This window comes from Haliotis asinina, chromosome 14 (genome assembly GCF_037392515.1).
Source record: "Haliotis asinina isolate JCU_RB_2024 chromosome 14, JCU_Hal_asi_v2, whole genome shotgun sequence".
NCBI classification, from domain to species: Eukaryota; Metazoa; Mollusca; class Gastropoda; order Lepetellida; family Haliotidae; genus Haliotis; species Haliotis asinina.
In genome coordinates this window covers 36,882,904-36,900,441 of record NC_090293.1, presented here as the reverse complement: position 1 = coordinate 36,900,441, position 17,538 = coordinate 36,882,904, and the positions used below count along the sequence as shown (strand labels likewise).

The 17,538-nt window shown below is 44.1% G+C and overlaps 1 protein-coding gene and 1 pseudogene across 6 annotated transcripts in view; both read right to left on the bottom strand.

Annotated features, from left to right (window-relative positions):
* The window catches only part of LOC137261940 (vinculin-like), a 163,590-nt gene that overhangs the window by 126,805 nt on the left and 19,247 nt on the right, over window positions 1-17,538 (bottom strand). The window lies entirely within an intron of this gene.
* Window positions 8,055-14,058, bottom strand: LOC137261955 (uncharacterized; annotated as a pseudogene).

Genomic DNA, 17,538 nt, shown 5'->3' with positions numbered 1-17,538 from the left:
TCATTTTGTGTCTGCATGTTACAAACTCCAGAATAAAATCAGGCTACAGGTTCCCCAAATGCTTTTGTGTCCGTCGCACCTAAGCCTTTCTTTCCAGGTGGTTCTGAGGAGAGTTTTGTCTGTGAGAGTAAGGAGTTTTTGCCCTTTGTGTATAAGGGACCTGTGTCACTTCTACCCCACAGCCCGTTATTATTTTGAGGGATACTGGAGCTCTGTAATCTCTGATTTTGAAGGATATTTTGCCTTTTGCTGATGAGTTTTCATAAGAAATATCATGACAGGTTAGAAACCAAACATGTCCATTGTATTGCCACACTCTCCCCAGTTTCTGATTGTACTGAAGACAATTGTGAAAATGTTGACAACATTGATGATTGTGTTAGCGATGTGAAGTTTGATGATCTTAGTGATAATGTTTCACCAAAGTTGAGACATTCTGATGTGTTAGCTCACCTTGAAGAGAAACTATCACATTTATCTCCTGAGCAGAAAGTTCAGATGTCAGATTTGATTTATGAGTTCTCTCACTTATTTCCTGATGTGCCTGGTCGAACTGGTGTTGTTAGCCATGATATAGATGTAGGTGATGCTGTGCCTGTAAAACAACACCCTTATCGGATGAATCCAGTGAAGCGTGAAATTCTACGGAAGGAGGTGAAATACATGCTGGACAATGACATTACTGAACCCAGTGACAGTCCGTGGAGTTCACCATGTGTTCTTGTGCCAAAGAGCGGAGGTGTTTGGCGCTGCTGTGCTGACATGAAAGCTGTCAGTGCACTCTCATGAACTGACTCGTATCCTATTCCGAGAGTGGACGATTGCATTGATCGCATTGGTCAAGCCAAGTATATAAGTAAGTAAGCAGATTCCACTCACAGACCGTGTGAAGAAAATATCGGCATTCGCTACACCAGATGGACTGTATCAGTACAGGGTGATGCCGTTTGGTCTGAAGAACGCTCCAGCGACATTCCAGAGACTCGTCACCATTGTCACATCAGGCCTTGATCGTGTCGAGACGTACATGGATGATGTCATCGATCACGACATGGAGTGGGATGACCATCTGAAAAGGACTTGTGCTTTTTTCGAAAGTCTGTCTGAGGCAAAGTTAACTGTGAATCTCGCCAAATGTGAATTCGGAAAGGCACAAGTGGAATTTTTAAGGCATGTTGTAGGGCACGGCCAGGTACAACCAGTTCATGCTAAAGTTGAGGCAATTGTACATTTTCCAGTACCTCAATCTAAGAGAGAACTCATGAGATTCTTGGGTATGGCTGGCTATTACAGAAAGTTTTGTCAAAACTTCTCAGATATTGTATTTCCACTTAATAACCTTTTGGGGAAAAAGGTAAAATTTCAGTGGGATAGCAGTTGTCAGACTGCATTTGAAAAAGTCAAAGCCATACTCATTAATTTTCCAGTATTGCAGGCACCAAATTTTGAGAAAGCATTTAAGTTGCAAATTGATGCAAGTGATGCTGGTGCAGGTGCTGTTCTGATTCAAGAGGATGATTCAGGGATTGAGGATCCAGTTTGTTATTTTTCAAAGAAATTTGACAAGCACCAAAGAAATTATTCTACCATTGAGAAAGAGACATTGGGGCTTTTGTTAGCTTTACAGCATTTTGAAGTGTACCATGGTACCACCACTTTGCCAATTGAGGGTTTTTACTGATCACAATCCCTTGACTTTTCTTCACAAAATGAAGAACAAAAATCAGAGACTTATGAGGTGGAGTTTGACATTGCAAGGGTTCAATCTTGTGATCAAACACATTAGAGGCAAAGACAATGTTTGTACTGATGCACTTTCCAGGGTATAAATGTATGATGACTTGATGATGCTGTATGTATATAACTGCATTTTGTCATTGTAATTCTGCAATAAGTTTTTCATATTACTCATATTATTACATGTCATTATGTTATTATTGCTATGATTGTAACAGAAAGTTTCTGCGAAACTTTCTTTTCCTCAAAGGGGAGAGTTTTAAGAGTGTGCATTTTTTGTATATTTTTGTTATTAATTAAGTAATGATTATTATTGGGTCACAGTTTTAAGTGTTTTTTAATAATAAATATTATGAGTCACATTTTGTTTTACTAACTGGTCAACACTTTTAGCATTCTGTGATGTTCGCTTCTGGGATACTGTTTTGAGACCATTCTACAGTGTTGACGACGTTCGTTTGTGCCCAAACTTTCGGGAAATGACTTTGTAAATACATATAAGGGCTGGTTGCTGTGCAGAGGGTGACACTCACACTCACATTCATTCATATTCGCTGGAGTTACATCTCTGCCACGCTTTTGAACATGAAAATCCTGTCAACATTATCTGCTGTCACACCGATTGCTGTGTTTACATTCTGCCATAGTTGATTCTCTCTCACACCAAGACTTTGGTGAGTTTGGTATATTGTATTTTTGTGACCCACTGACTTTGTCTGTCTTGAATTGTACCTGAAATCTGCATTGTTATATTGACTTGTGACTTTGTATACCTTGCTCTCGTCGTATAACAATATAGAATTTGAACGTAAACAACTTGTCTTTGTTCTGTTTTGCTGGTTTACAAGGGGATTTCTTAAACAGTTGTCATGGTAAATTCTTAACCGTAACACAAGTGATGATACCATACAAGGAGCCCCTTTCTCAGTGTAATTTGCTGATTAAGTACAAAACCGTCATTCTTGTGGCAGATGGTTCCCCAAACACCTTAGCTTCCACAGTACAAAAACTCCAAGGGACTTTCGGCAATCCCAAGTAAATGAGCTTTTCACCCACAATACTTGTCTAAACAAGACAGAGATAATAAGGTTCCCTCACCTGTACCCTATTTCCAGAAAGCCCCATTAAATTAAAGTCTAATGAGTCTAATCTACCCAGCCCCTGCTTCAAAATCATCTCTCGCGAACACACATACAGATGAAAGGCGAAACAGCACGATAGGTTTGACACACTTAAAGTTCAGTTCCGAACAACACAAATCATTTCTTGCTCCGAACCTAAGCTAATAATGTGTCCTGAAGTCTCAACACACACTGAGGAATGCTGAATTTAGATAACATCCAAAGCATGGATCAGTGGTTGTTGTACCTGGTTGTAGTCCGATCCACCTGAGGATATGTAACTTGGAAAATCGGCAGATGTAGCTTCAACTCAGTCAGAGACAGATGTTCTGATCATGACAGGGCATTGGCAATGACTTTCTTTGCCCCTGAGTAGTATCTGGCTCTTGCTATGATGTTCTTACTACAATGGTCTGAAAAAATCAGGACATGCAGATACACATCCTCTAGATCTTTGCTGGTCATGTAGTTTCATAATGGTTTGTAAAAGATTTTCCAAGCTAAAATCTAATTCTAATGTGTCCTGAAGTCTCAACACACACTGAGGAATGCTGAATTTAGATAACATCCAAAGCATGGAGTTCTGAAATTCGAACCACTGTAGCTAACACTTCCACTATGAAGACCCTTAAATCAATGCACTCAAAACTCTTCTTGTCCAAATAAGCATCTCTTGCAGAACACTTGGCAAAAGGTTGAGCAGAAGCTGTAGTAGGGGACAGAATACCCTTCACTCTGCTGTAGCCCTCAGAATTCTCCCATTTGTATCACAGAGTGAGCATGTGGAAGAACAATGAGTCAAGCTAATAGCTGCAGCCTTTCCCCTGAAATACCTTGAGGCAATTAAGGACCTCTCAAATGCACTAAATATGAAAACGAAATATCAGCAGGGACTAGTGAAGATGAGTGTGAATGGACCAGTGCATCGTCTTTGCTGGGTCGAGCCACTGGGTCTGGATAGGCAAACTTTCAAAGCAGTAACATGCGACCAAAATCATATGCATCTTCTTGGTGGCTTCTGTAATATTCCAGTTAGTAGACCTGGTGCAAAGGCACTCAAATTCTCCCTAGAGATTGCCAGCTCATCTTGGTTCCATGCCACAGCATCTGGGATTGGAGAGACAAACCTGGATCAGTGGTTGTTGTACCTGGTTGTAGTCCGATCCACCTGAGGATATGTAACTTGGAAAATCGGCAGATGTAGCTTCAACTCAGTCAGAGACAGATGTTCTGATCATGACAGGGCATTGGCGATGACTATCTTTGCCCCTGAGTAGTATCTGGCTCTTGCTATGATGTTCTTACTACAATGGTCTGAAAAAATCAGGACATGCAGATACACATCCTCTAGAGCTTTGCTGGTCATGTAGTTTCATAATGGTTTGTAAAAGATTTGGGGAGCGAAAACTGGGAGTGTCAGGTGAAGGGTCAATAGGCTTCTCTATCAAAGTAACAAGGCTGGTTCATAAGCTGACATCTGCGCCTCAGGGTACGTTTGATGAACTAGTTTGGTTGTCAACAATGGTGATTCTATGTAAGCAGCTATAACCCTGGGTGAGCGTGGATACTAAGAAAGGGGTCTTCCAGTAAAGTCCACTTGTGGGCAAGTAAGCCAAGTATTCCACCTACTGAACTGTCACTCATCAGTACCAACCAGAGGCAGAAGGTCTTGTCAGACAAATGTGTTTGGTGGTCAGCATCTTCTGGACTCAGCTCAACAATCTCCCAGACTGTGTCTGAAGGCTGAAGAAACAGTTCAACTCTGTTATGTTACCCAATGACGTATGGTTCAGCAGACCACTTTGTCTGATCAAGTGAAGGAAATGTGTGATCTGGTCAAGCACTACCTGACAGTGGTCATGTGTGATAGCCATGGCTTTCATATGCACCTGCTCTGTGTCACTGCGTAGGAAACAAATAATGCTATGCTTGGACAACCTTAGAAATGAAATCCCATCATGTACCTTTTTTATCTTCTGAAAGAGCCCATCTAAATAAGTCGCCCTAAGAACTCAATGGGTCTCCTCCATATGTTGTTCTAGTCGTTCCTCTTGCTGCTATATCTGTGCCCACACAGTGAAAAGTGCATGAATCATCTATGGCAAGATGCAGTAGTGTTTTTTGTGTGTGATCCAAAGAAATTGGAAAAACTGTTCATAATGAATCAGTGGCCTGAGGATCCAGTCCTCCAGTACTGCAGGGGCAAGTTTAATTTGAAGGAATTGTTAAATTGGTGTACATTGCCGAAATGGACTGGTTTGCTGATTGATTTGGTTTGCAGCAGGCTGTCGAAATGCTCGAACCGAACTGGGATGGTTTGCCAAACAAACTGGCCCACTGAAAAGGAGCAGATTGCCAAAGCCAATTGGCCCGTTGAACTGGTGCATAATGCCAAACCAAACTGGTCAGCTGAACTGGGATGAATCACTGAACTTGGATGGGTCTCTGAACCCAAAACAATTACTGAAGAGACAGCCGAACTGAAGGAGATCGTTGAACTGGTACTGCTTGTCTGTAGCTGGTTTTGGAAACATCAGGCTGACACTGGATTGTCTGTGAACGGTGAAGTTGTAACCCATGCTGAAACCATCAAAGAAGGCTCATCCACTGATACTGCTGATGTCATCATCAGACCCTCTGTATGCAGTATATGAAATTGAAAATTTGAACTAGAAATTGTATATCTATATACTTATCCTATCTCTCTCTCTCTTCCTCACATGGAACATGCTGTCAGTTGAACCAAATCTTCCTGGCCTCTGACCACCTGACCTCTGCCTCTGCCACAGACACCTGTCAATCATCTTGTTCATACACCTGTCTCAGCTGATCACGTGACGACTTGTACTTGTCTTTCTTGTCTTGGAGCTACCAGTAATCTGTGAAGTGGGGCAGGTTGGCTGGGCATACATTACGTGAGATAGGACAAGTATATAAATATACAATTTATAGTTAAAATATCCAAATTTTTAAACTTATCCTGGGACAATTGCAGTTGGCAGGAGGGCTGCAGATTACCCTCTGACACACTCCACACGTGACAATGCATTCCACAAGGAGGCCAGAAGAAGCACCAACTCCCAATGTGTTATTCCATACTTGTGATGGGTTGCTTCAATAAACCCCCTTGGCTTACACGGCACAAAAACTCTAGGGAGTGGGAGCTCCTGAATTAATGTGGTTTTCAGATGCAACTTTTGCTACAGCAAAAGGACGCAGTTTGGCAAGGCCTCGCCGCCCCATTTATCAGGTGATCCAAGACACCCACCCAGAGGGCCGTGAAAGAAGGAGTAGTTGCTCAACTAGTTTAACGTTCAGTACAACCTCCCCAACTTACGAAAAGTGAGAAAGGACCTAGGAGTGGAACACTTCGAAAACTGTTAGGTAATTGGAAATTCAACGCTTCACTGATGGAATTGCTCAGAGAGTAGAGGTCAGTAAGTGTCATCTTTGCCTGCACACAAGAATAGCCGTTCAGTCTGTCTAACCATGAGTATGACAGTGCAATAGGCCCTAGTTCCCTAGGTGAGAATGATCTCGTCCATATGAGAAAATACATAAGATATGCATAACATCAATATCTTTATTATGAACATAGCAAAACTGAACATGAGGAATTGCTTCATATGTGTAGATGGGTCGACGACACCTGCTGCGCCAAGACCAAAGGAGCAAACTGATGAGACCCTCCACACCCGTGACCGATATATATCCCGAAGGTAGTGAGCTGCAAACACGGTATCAGACTTCCAGAAACATCCATCCATTATGGCTTAAAGCGAACAATTGCAATGGAGCGCCATGGTGGAAGCGAACGCCCGCGTCTCATGTGGCTTTACCTATGATGGTGGTGGAAGATTCGCAAAGCTATGCGCCCATAGAATCGTGGACCTCAACCAAAAGGCTAGAGTTGTATGAGACACTTCTGCAGTCTGCACCAGTCCTTAGAGGCAGCGAAATAGATCCTCAATGCCCGCACCGGGCACAAGGATAGATCTTCACTGTCTTATGGACCCAATTTGGGTGACAACCCTGTGGATCCCACCCGATTGATGTGCCACACGACCACTGCGTTGTCTGATCAAACGTCAAAAGGGACGTCCCCTGTAGCTGTTCCTGCCAATGACTGATGGCCAAGATTACTGCCCTGAGCTCTAATACATTGATGTGACAGGTACAGTCTGCGAGAGACCACTGTCCTGCTGCTTGCTGATCAAGAAGGTGAGCTCCCCATCCGTGTAGAGATGCATCCACAAGCGGCTGTAAACAAACTCCGCCGCAAACATTCAACTCTTGCATCCACCACATTAGATGAGAATGAAGCTCTATGGGTAGCGTGAACAGTGCAGACGAAACGCCCCTCCTGATATGTGGACCTAGAAACACTTGCAATGGCAGCAGTTGAAGCTGACCTCTGAGGGTTAAAGCCTGAGTTGACCACAGCAGACCCAAGAGTTCCTGCCACTAGTGGAGCGTCCTGGGTTGAGTTAACCCAAGGGGAATTAAGCAATGCATCTTGCTGAACCCACTCCCTCGGAACAAACTGTTTGTTGACCTCCGTGTCAAACACTGCCCTGATGAACTGAAGGCGTCGAGTAGGAATCAGGTTCCTTCTGCTGATCCACTAACCAGCCTAACTGGTGAAGTAGCTGAAGAAATTCCAAATGGGAGCACCCGCCACTGATAGTGGGTGCCCTTGAAAACAAACCGAAGGAACTTACGATGAGCTGGGAAGATCGGGATGTACAGATATGCATCCTGCAGATCGAGACTGACCATGCATTCCCCCGGCTTGATGATTGTTCTTAAAAGAGCTACTAACACCATCCAGAAGTGAGACGGAGCCTGTAGATACCTCTTGTTAAATACCTTCATGTTGAAAATTAGCCTCAACTTGTCCAAATATTTCTTCGGGACTAGAAAAATCAGTGAATAAAATCCAGGATTGACTGGAGCCAGTCCCAGGGACTCTATCGCAAGAATCTGGATTAACGTATCTATTGTGGTTCACAAGACATCCAGTTGCTGAACTGGATATGTTCTGTGTTCTGGTAACCGGGTCAAGGGAGGATTCACCACAACAAGTAGTTGAAACCCTTTGGACAGAGTGGTTACCACATAAGGGTCTTCCACAATGGTCCAATTTGGTGCATAAACTCCAAGTCTTCCGCCTAAATCTGTTCGGAACGTATCCTCCTAGGAAGATAGCTGTAGAGGTTCTTTCTGACACACAGCAGTGATGTAGAAGAAAAAATGCAGGATGATGTTTAACTGTTCCTGCATCAAGACCATAGCTGCCCGGATGTACGCCTGCTGATGCGTCGACGCATGACTCACAGCCATCGCCACTCCCTCTGCCATTGTTAGCACCATGTTGAGAGAAGCCATGACCTAACGAATGGTCCCGTCTAAATGAAACACCTCACAATCCTCAACCATAAAGGGAGAATAAGACCTCTGCTTAGACCCCAACAACGAAATATCATCATCCACAGGTGGATAAACGATCAGAGATGAAAATCCATGCACATGCATAGACGCTAGACTGAAATGGGGAGCACTAAAATGGTCCTTTATCAGATTTATTCTGAGATTAGCAAATGCAGTGTCAACGGACGCTGCTACCTGCGTAAAACACGGCCTTGGGGGAAAAGTAATAGAATGAAAATCCCCCATCTTCTGCCGGCGAAACGCAAATTATCAGCAATCCACATCAGTAAAGACGGTGTGTCTACCGCATCGATGCTGACATCTGAACTTGCCAAGCTGTCTAATGAGGTAGACGGGGCGACAGACCGATGAATACCTACCTTGTTGTGAATCGGTAAAGAAGAGGGTAATGTAACAGAAGCGTCAAGGTGCTTGCTGCTGTATCGCCGCAGCTACATGCAGCACAAACGCATCAAAATCCATGGGTTGCAATGTTATTGTCTCCGGTACCGGGTCCAGGAGACCGGCAAAGTAGGTCTTGATAAAGGCGTCGATGTAAACTGCGGAGCGCTATGTAACGAACCATTCACGCCTGAGTAACCAGTAGACCAAGTTACTAACAGTGCCCTGACAGCTGCAGTCAATACATGTGGAGTAGCCACTGACACAAGAGGCACACTCCTAACCACCGCACTGCCGACTGTATGTGCACTAAGCGCTGCGCTCGAACCACTCTGTGATCAAACACCGAACTGAAGTCACCCTGAGTAAGCCCCACATCAAACCCAAACTGCTGTTGAGGGAGCCGCACTTCAGAATACAGCGCTGCACTGGAGCAGTATGGTTGAGGAAGCACTGAACCGAGACTGCCCTGTTGTTGTGTAAGCGCTGCTTTACAGTGAATCACCAAATCGACCATAAGTAGTTGAGTGACTGCCACATCCAAACGAAGCTGTTGTTGAGAGCGCATCACGTCAGAGTGAATCAAAGCGTTCACGTGAAGTGGATGGGAAAACGCCAAATCGATTCCACCCCTACCACTTAAGTGAATCGCCGAATTAGACTCAATCGGCTGAGCTGCAACCACGTCATGGCCTTGAGTGGTAGACCGAATCGCACTAGAGAGTTCGTGAGTCAATGGATCGGTCAGGTGAATCGATGAATACTGTGGTATCGTCACAATAGATGCCGGATGCAATGAAGGCTGTGGTTGTAATAAAACCACAATATGTAGTGGCAACGGCAATTCTCCATGTCCCACGAGGCCTCCGAATTACTAGGACAAAACAATCGTCTCAAATTCTCACCCAGGCATGAGTCCGAGGGTTCATTAAAAAAATCTTTATCTGCTGATTTTGAAGATGACCATCCAGCAACTAATTTGTGTTGTTCTTTCCTCGGCTTTTTAGGAGCAGATTGCCCATCTTCTGCTCGCCGACGATCTCTATCAGACAACCGTCTACTAGCTACCTGCCGATACAGAGAAAACTCGTCCTCGTCTAACCATGCGCAATATGTACATCTGTTAGACCTAATACTAGTGCCTATGCAATCCACACATAAGTATTGAGGGTCTGCCCCATGTTCATTCACAATTCCAACTTATCTCTTCACAGAGACACATGCATCCACACTGTGGTGCGACAAGAAATAGAATGACAAGTACAAGTCATCACGTGATCAGCTGAGACAGCTGCACGAGCAAGATGACTGACAGGTGTCTATGGCGGGGGTAGATGTCAGGTGGTCAGAGGCCAGGAAGATTTGATTCAACTTAGCTGACAGCACGTTTCCACACATGGTTGAAGCGAGGAAGAGAGATGCATAATGTGAGATAGGATAAGTTTAAAAATTAGCATCTGCACGGCAGCCTACTGCTTGCTAGTTACATGGCGGGCTTACAACTTTATTTTACAGCCAGCCCGGTGGGCCAGTAGTTTTTCAAAGGGTATACATTTGATCACGTCATTGACTACGGGAAATGTTTCAAAAATGATTTACAACTGTGGTAGCAAGAGACATCTGTAACTTGATGATCAATCAAACCATAACTTCCACACATCAACATACCCATTTATCTAAACACTAAATGTGATTGGTCTAGAGAATGCGTTTAGTCAATGAACAATGTTGTTCTTTTCTGATTCTGATAACAGAAACCACCATGTTATGTTTTTTCCCTCCTTTTCCACATGTTTCAGGTTACATCACTATATGTTATTCATTAATTATCCTCGTGTACCCGGTTTTCAGACAGATAAGAATACGATGCTATCGCATGGATGAATAAATAAAAACAGAACTCCAAACCAGTTTCTTAGCTTTAGATTATTGATTTAGGAATCAAATCAACACAATTCCCGATCTCAATCAAGTCCTAGATAAACAGCGTGGCTGCCACTGTTCAGCTGGGAGATTCCAGATTAATGGGGGTGACATCACCTGTTGGTCCATGTGTCAGAGGGGATCCCCGGAATGTACAACCGCGTATGGGACACTGTTCACGAAAGAAATCGGCAAAGCCGACGTTAACAAACAAAACATGTCCAAAATTCGAAGTTCTGTTATGAACATCACGGCACTTTAGAAACAGCAACGTATTTAAACTGGCTGACAATCTTTCTTTCACTCCTCTTTCTCATTGTGACATGGACACCAGAACTCTGAATTTCAACGAACTGTTTTGACGGGAGTGCAAAACTGTAGGTGGACCCAGTGTTTACAGCTAGGGTGTGTGCATTCCGCCCATTTCACAAAATAAGTGAGACGCAGTTTTTCACCTCTAGAGGCTGAAATAAATTACACTGGCAGCAAACTTCGTCATCATCATCACTGATCTCAGAGTCGGAGTCGTGTATGTCAACTACTGGTGTTCGGAGTCTGTTCTGCACAGCAATTCTTGAAGTGCTGGGTTCAGGATTACAGTTCTCACATTTTTTTGAGAATGATCTTGTATATTTGAATGACGACACCTTTCTTGGTAGATGGCTGATTTTGTTGGTGATCTTTCATCTTCTGCAGAATGTTGTCATCCGACTATTGCACTCATAACTTTCCATTTTTTGGTATGTTTTGGATCGCAGAAAATGGTTTCATCAATTCTCGAAAAGAAGTTGGAAACTGTTGATGTTGTAGGTGCTGCTGTTGATGAACCTGTGATGTCAGTCACAACGGGTGATGAAGACTTTGTCTGACTGGTCCCTTTGTCTTCCAGTTGATGGTCAGAAGTAGTTGAGCTCTTGAATACCGTCGACGGTATAAAATGAGACTTACTGACAGCGTTTTTATTGAAAGGAATGATTCCACATTTTCTGAACGAGGCTTGTAAATTTGCTGGTGTAAGAGCCGCTGAATACACCTTGAAACCCAAGTGACAAATGGCATGCTTCTCAACTCCTTTTGTGGCATGTTCTCCCATGCAGTTATGTCTGATATTACAATAAATCCTCTTGAATGGACTAAAGCAACCAACATCCATCGGTTGAAGTATGTGAGAAGTATGTGCTGGGACAAATAATATCAAGTGCCGATCCCTTGCCCATTCACTCAACAAAACAGACACGTGTGACTTGTGACCGTCATACAGGATCAAAAGCGGTTTTTGGCAGTGGGTTGAACGCTGAATCCCAGGAAATGTTCAGAGAGATATTGTCAGAAGATTTCGCTGTTGGACCATCCAGAATTCCTGACGGTTCCTGTTGTACCAGGAGAACAACATCCTAAAAGTTCATCCCGCATTTGCTGACCTTTGAAGATGAAGTATGGAGGAATGACATTTCCCTATTGCTGTAGTGGTATTGGACCTTGACAGACTGGCAGACACTGGAACATCCTGACTGGAGGATACAACTTAAGGAGGTGTATGGTTTTCCATCAGTCCCTTTTCATCTAAGTTGTATATTCTCTCTGGACTATTCTTGAAATTATACTTGTCCATTGTGGATTCCAGTCGACTGTAGTAATTCTCGACAGTTTCTTGCTTTGGCTCTTTGGAGTTCAAGTGATTTGGGCTTCTGCACTGTTACTTCAGGCCACCTTTTCAAAAATCCATAAAACCAGTGAAGTAACAGTGGTTTGTTGTCATCTTTCTTAACCAAGCTGACCGCAAGATCTGATGCAATAGTTGCAACATCCTGTCTTCTGTAGCCGTATCCAAAAGATGAGATACTCAGTACATGTTGTACTAACACTTCTTCCTCATCCCTAGATAACAAAGGCTCTGGTCCTGATGAGAGGCAAGACATCTCAATCCTTCCACTAACCCAGTAGTATAGGGAATGACAGTTCTGGCTCACTTTCACAAAATGTCTCTACAAAGCCTTATTTACTAAATAAGGCTTTGGTTGGGCCATTAGCTCTTGCTACTATTACCCCTACTACAAAAAAGTTGGCGGTAATTACTGTGCCTTGGTAGGAGGTAACACTGTGCCGTACGGTACGATCAATAATTCTTCTCTTACAAACCCCCTACCCGGCCCACCCCTCAAGTAGTACAAGTTAGGTTCGTCGGCTTTCATATCCACTTTATCTATGTTGTAAGTTTTGACTGACCATATAGGATCGGTGGCTCGCTTACGGCTATCGCCCCTATGTTATGTTTATATCAATGAAACAGTTTAATGTGAACCGCCTACGATCTCTTTGGTGTTCATAATAAAGGCTTGCTGGGCTTTTTGTATTCCCTGTGCTATGTACTTTTTTTTCTCGTCCTCGCTGATAGCAGACTTACGAGACTTGGACCGAATATCTTGTTTCATTCCGTTATATTTTGTGAGTTCAGATAGGATTGAACGAAACTCCTCTTCTGAGATCTTACTGTCAGAGAGTGCCGTGGAAATTCGCTCACTCACTGTGTTCAGCTTTGCTTCGGCCAGAACCCTGATCTCGTCGTGTTTCAATGCCTTACGATGCAGTCTGCGTGATACTAACTTAAGCGCCAACCCTACCAACCCTGTCACCCCAGCCGTTATTTCAATACCTAGCACTATAGGTGCAGCCACGATGGTAGTCAACAACCCAACGCCTGCCGCCCCTAGTCCCATGCTGGTTACCATAAGGGTAGTGTCAGCCCCGTCCACGATATTGAAAGCTCTATTGTACTTTTTACATAGTGCTTTCCGCGTGTCACGGTCTTGTTCTAGTTGACGTTTCACATCACATAACTGCCTCAAGCGGAACCCATCTACGGTTTCAAGCGTCTTCGCTACTTCCTCTACGACTGGGTACAGACCCATCCTATAATATATATTTTGAAAGATATTTTAATTGGGTTTCAGTTAATACTCTATCAATGTATTTGAAGTCTACAAGGGTTAGATTATTACCAATGATAATAGGTGAGAGGCTAATAGACTCTCCTGTTGTAATAAAAACCCCACTGAGGTTTATTAAGCGGTTTATAGAACCCCAGGTGGTCTGTTGTTGTATAATACGACAATATTGACCTACGTGTTCTTTAGACCAGTGTATTGACACCCCGGGTAAAATTTGGTGTACTCTTGAGGTGTTTTCATTGCCTAACTCAAAGAAGACTTCTATGATGAGTGTGAAAGGGATTAATATTCTTTTATTTGGATTACTAAATGTTAATTTATTGTTTGACCTAGTATTTAACCCATTTTTTTTCCTGTCCCACATAGTTATCATACGTAATCCCCTCTCCGGAATGAAATCCCCGGGCCAGATACCGTTGTTCCTAATCTTAGTGGTATACCTCGTATCTGCGTCTAATGTGATATAAGGTGAGGCGAGTGTTAAGTTGATCAGCCATTTGGGCTCTTTTAAATCTGATAACGGCACCAGTCTGTACACGTTGTCTTTGAAGTGTAGGATGTATAATTCATCTTCCTCACCAGGCTGATCGAATCCCTCCGTATCTCCCAGGTCGTTAAGCGTAGTGTTGGGATGATGACTAGTCATTATTATACTATTATGATATAATTTCCAACTGGTTTTCTGATAATAATTCAGGGGTTAACTTCATACCCATGAAGTGTATGTTGTCAGGCAGGAAGATATTGATTAGTGATATCTTGTTTTCCACGATCACGTTGACCCCCTGCAGACTGGTCTTGGAGTCGACACCCACCCGCACGTAAACGTTGCAAACTTGAAACTGGTGTCGTTTCACCCACCCGAGTTTGATCCCCTTCACGATCTCGACATCATTCACCGATGGTTCCCCTAGGTAGACTTTGATGAACAGTGTTGAGTTTGCCGGTAGACTCTCTAGTATCTTAACCACGCCTTCGAATTCAGACACCAACTGCAATTTCACGTTTTGTATGGTTGGTTTACTCGATAGCATGTGGGCTGCTATAGTGTTGACTGGGCTGACGACTATACTACGTCTCTGAGTTGGGACGTAAGCCACGAGCAGGGTTCCATTGTTCACGACTTTGTTTAGGTGGTTGTCTTTGTTATCCGTGAACACGTAAGGGGAGACGAGTTTAATATTGAGAAACCATTTGTTATCGGGTAACAACACCCACTTGTCATCTTCGGTGAAGACGAGCATATATGGTTTGTTTTTGACGACGGTAGTGCTCTCAACATCGTCTAAGTCGAACAGTTTACCTCCGAACGATGGGTATATTACCCAATTATTATCACCGGTGTTGACAAGGGAGTACTTAGTGTTTACTGTTGCTCTTGTGGTATCTATCATATCACTTAGGGTTCCACCGGAGGGGATTTCAACGCGTTTGTAAATGTTGTTTTTCAGTTGCAAGGCATACGATTTACCATCTACTCCGGGAGCGTCGAAACCGCGCGTGTCTCCAAGGTCGGATATCCCGATATTGACGCATTTTTTCACTCCGGGCCCTTGTGCGCTGGTCATGTTACGTGAAGCGTTAAGCTGAGGTATCCTATATTTACAGGATTATGATTTATATCTAACACCGATATTGTCAGCTCAGGTATGTTGCCCTGGGTTAATCTCTTATACTGCCGTGGTGAAAATGACTCGGTTCTACCGTCGTTGAATTTCTCAGTTTTCACCGGCACTGCTCTCAATATAGTGTAAGGGTGACCTCCTTGAATGTTATACGTTGTGCTCACCTGACTGAGATGAATGTACAGCTCTCGGTACGGTACTAGGTCGGGTAACTTCGTGCCTGTGACGGTTGTTGTTGGTTTTATCTCGTCAGGAGACATACCGAGTATCCTCGCTAATGGTCGGCCGAGCCTCAAAGGGTTTATTCCATTGTTGATTAACACCACTGTGCCGTTCGAGTCGTTCATCTTGAGTTCGGCTCCCAGGGGTTTGAAGACCTCGTCGTTTAGAGAGCACACGCTGTAGTAGCCGTCAGTTATCTGACTGCGAGTTCCACTGACGAACAGCTTATTGTTGCTGATATTAATGTTAGTCCATTGCGGTAGGTAGGTGATATCGCAGAGTGCGACTTCGAGTTGACCTGACGTGTTATCGATCGCGTGCGTCAGCTGAACGGCCTCACCGCTCGTTATTCCTGGAAGTGTTATGTACATATTACATATATATTTATTATATAATAGTTTTAAAATGTATTCCCCTGGTGTGTTGTACCCTAAACTGGACGTAGATTTCTCCACCATGAAGATCGTGGTTGCTCCTGGGTTGTATTTCAATGCCAAGTTTATAGATATGCCTGATAAGTATAAGCTTTCGGTGACTAACATTGAGGCAGTCCACGCTTGGTTCAACAACCCTATGCAGTTCTGGCAGAACCAATTCAACTTTGCCGTGTGGTGCGCTACAACGGGGTGTGGTGTGACATTGACCGACACTCGGCGTGGGCCGCTGAGTCAGTCTGTGTTCAAGTTCCACGTGTACTACCAGGTCAGACGTATCCTTAAAGAGATCAGCGCCCCCCTCCCACAGGACAAAGCGTGGGACGCAACAAACAACCCGTACGATAGACGGGTCTACGAACGTATTTGCAACGAATTCGAAATAGACCCGAAGACGGATTGGCGTTTGCCGGGGCTGAACCACGGGTTGGGTATTCCTTACGCTCATGGGCTCTCGCCAAAGGCATTTGACAAACATATACTAATAAAATTTATGCAACGAAAAATGTTTAGTACGGAACGTTTTTCCCATGCATTAGCTGATCTTGTTCCTAAACCTAACAAATCTGGACCAAAACCAGTGAAAGATGCCAGTGATGATTTACTGACACTAGGTATACTTAGGCAGGACTTTGCTTTGTCGAGTAATGAATGGAGGGATGATCGTATGGACTTTAAAAAAGGTGGTGTTGGTTTCACAATCCAGAAAGTGGAGCAGTCAACCACAGACGGGTGGAAAATGTTCATGCTGGACACGTCGAAAGGATTCACTCGTGCAGGGGTAGTCAGGTTGAACGACTCGATTCGAACGTACGTGTGGGCGCTGTTGGGTGCGCAGTCGATGACGCGTTCCAACATCATCGGTAAGGGAACTGCTTACGACGCTCAGACACAATTCGTTTCCAACGTTGAGGATGCTATCAATTCTCCAGTTGATCTCCCGCGGGCTATCGAACGCTACCAAAACGTGTTAGAATACGCCAGGTCGAAAGTCGACTACGTGTTCGGCGTGGGGTTGTACATGGCTCCGAGTGATATGCAACTGAGAGTAAAAAAAGTGGTGGGTTATAACAACGAAATAGTCATAGCCACGAAGGATCAAAAGTTGGGTATCAACCCCGATATTAACACCACCTATATCCCACACATCCCACCACGTGAAAAGGGTATAGTTGCGTCGCCCCCGGAGCCTAAAGTTCATGTGGAGGTACCCCCCACACACTCTCATATTCAGGCTCAGCAGCATATTGATAATAAAACAGCCTTAGTGGTTGGTGGGGTAACTTTGGGACTTATTTGGTTAAAGATTTCTTAGCCGCTACGTACACCAGACCCGCCACGGCGACGATGGCTGCCCACAGGTTTTGACTGAGCCACATGGCAGTTTTAGACAGAGCGCTCAACAACCACGAGACGATGCTACCCAGGATGCTGGGAAGGGCTTCGGCGGCTTTACCAGCCAGTTTAGCTAGGCCTTCCCCGAGTTTTTTTATCCAGTCTTTAACACCACCGCTGGGAGTTCCCCCGCCGGCAGGTGTGGGGGTTCCCCCTGTCAGTGACACCACCAGGGTTGATATAATGAAACCCAATGCAGTCAGAATGCTGGCGATGGTGATCCCTTGCTCCCGGAACAATATCCGAATCCTGTTGGCTAAAGTTGTATCCTCATTCAGTATTCTATCGATTGTTTCCCGAA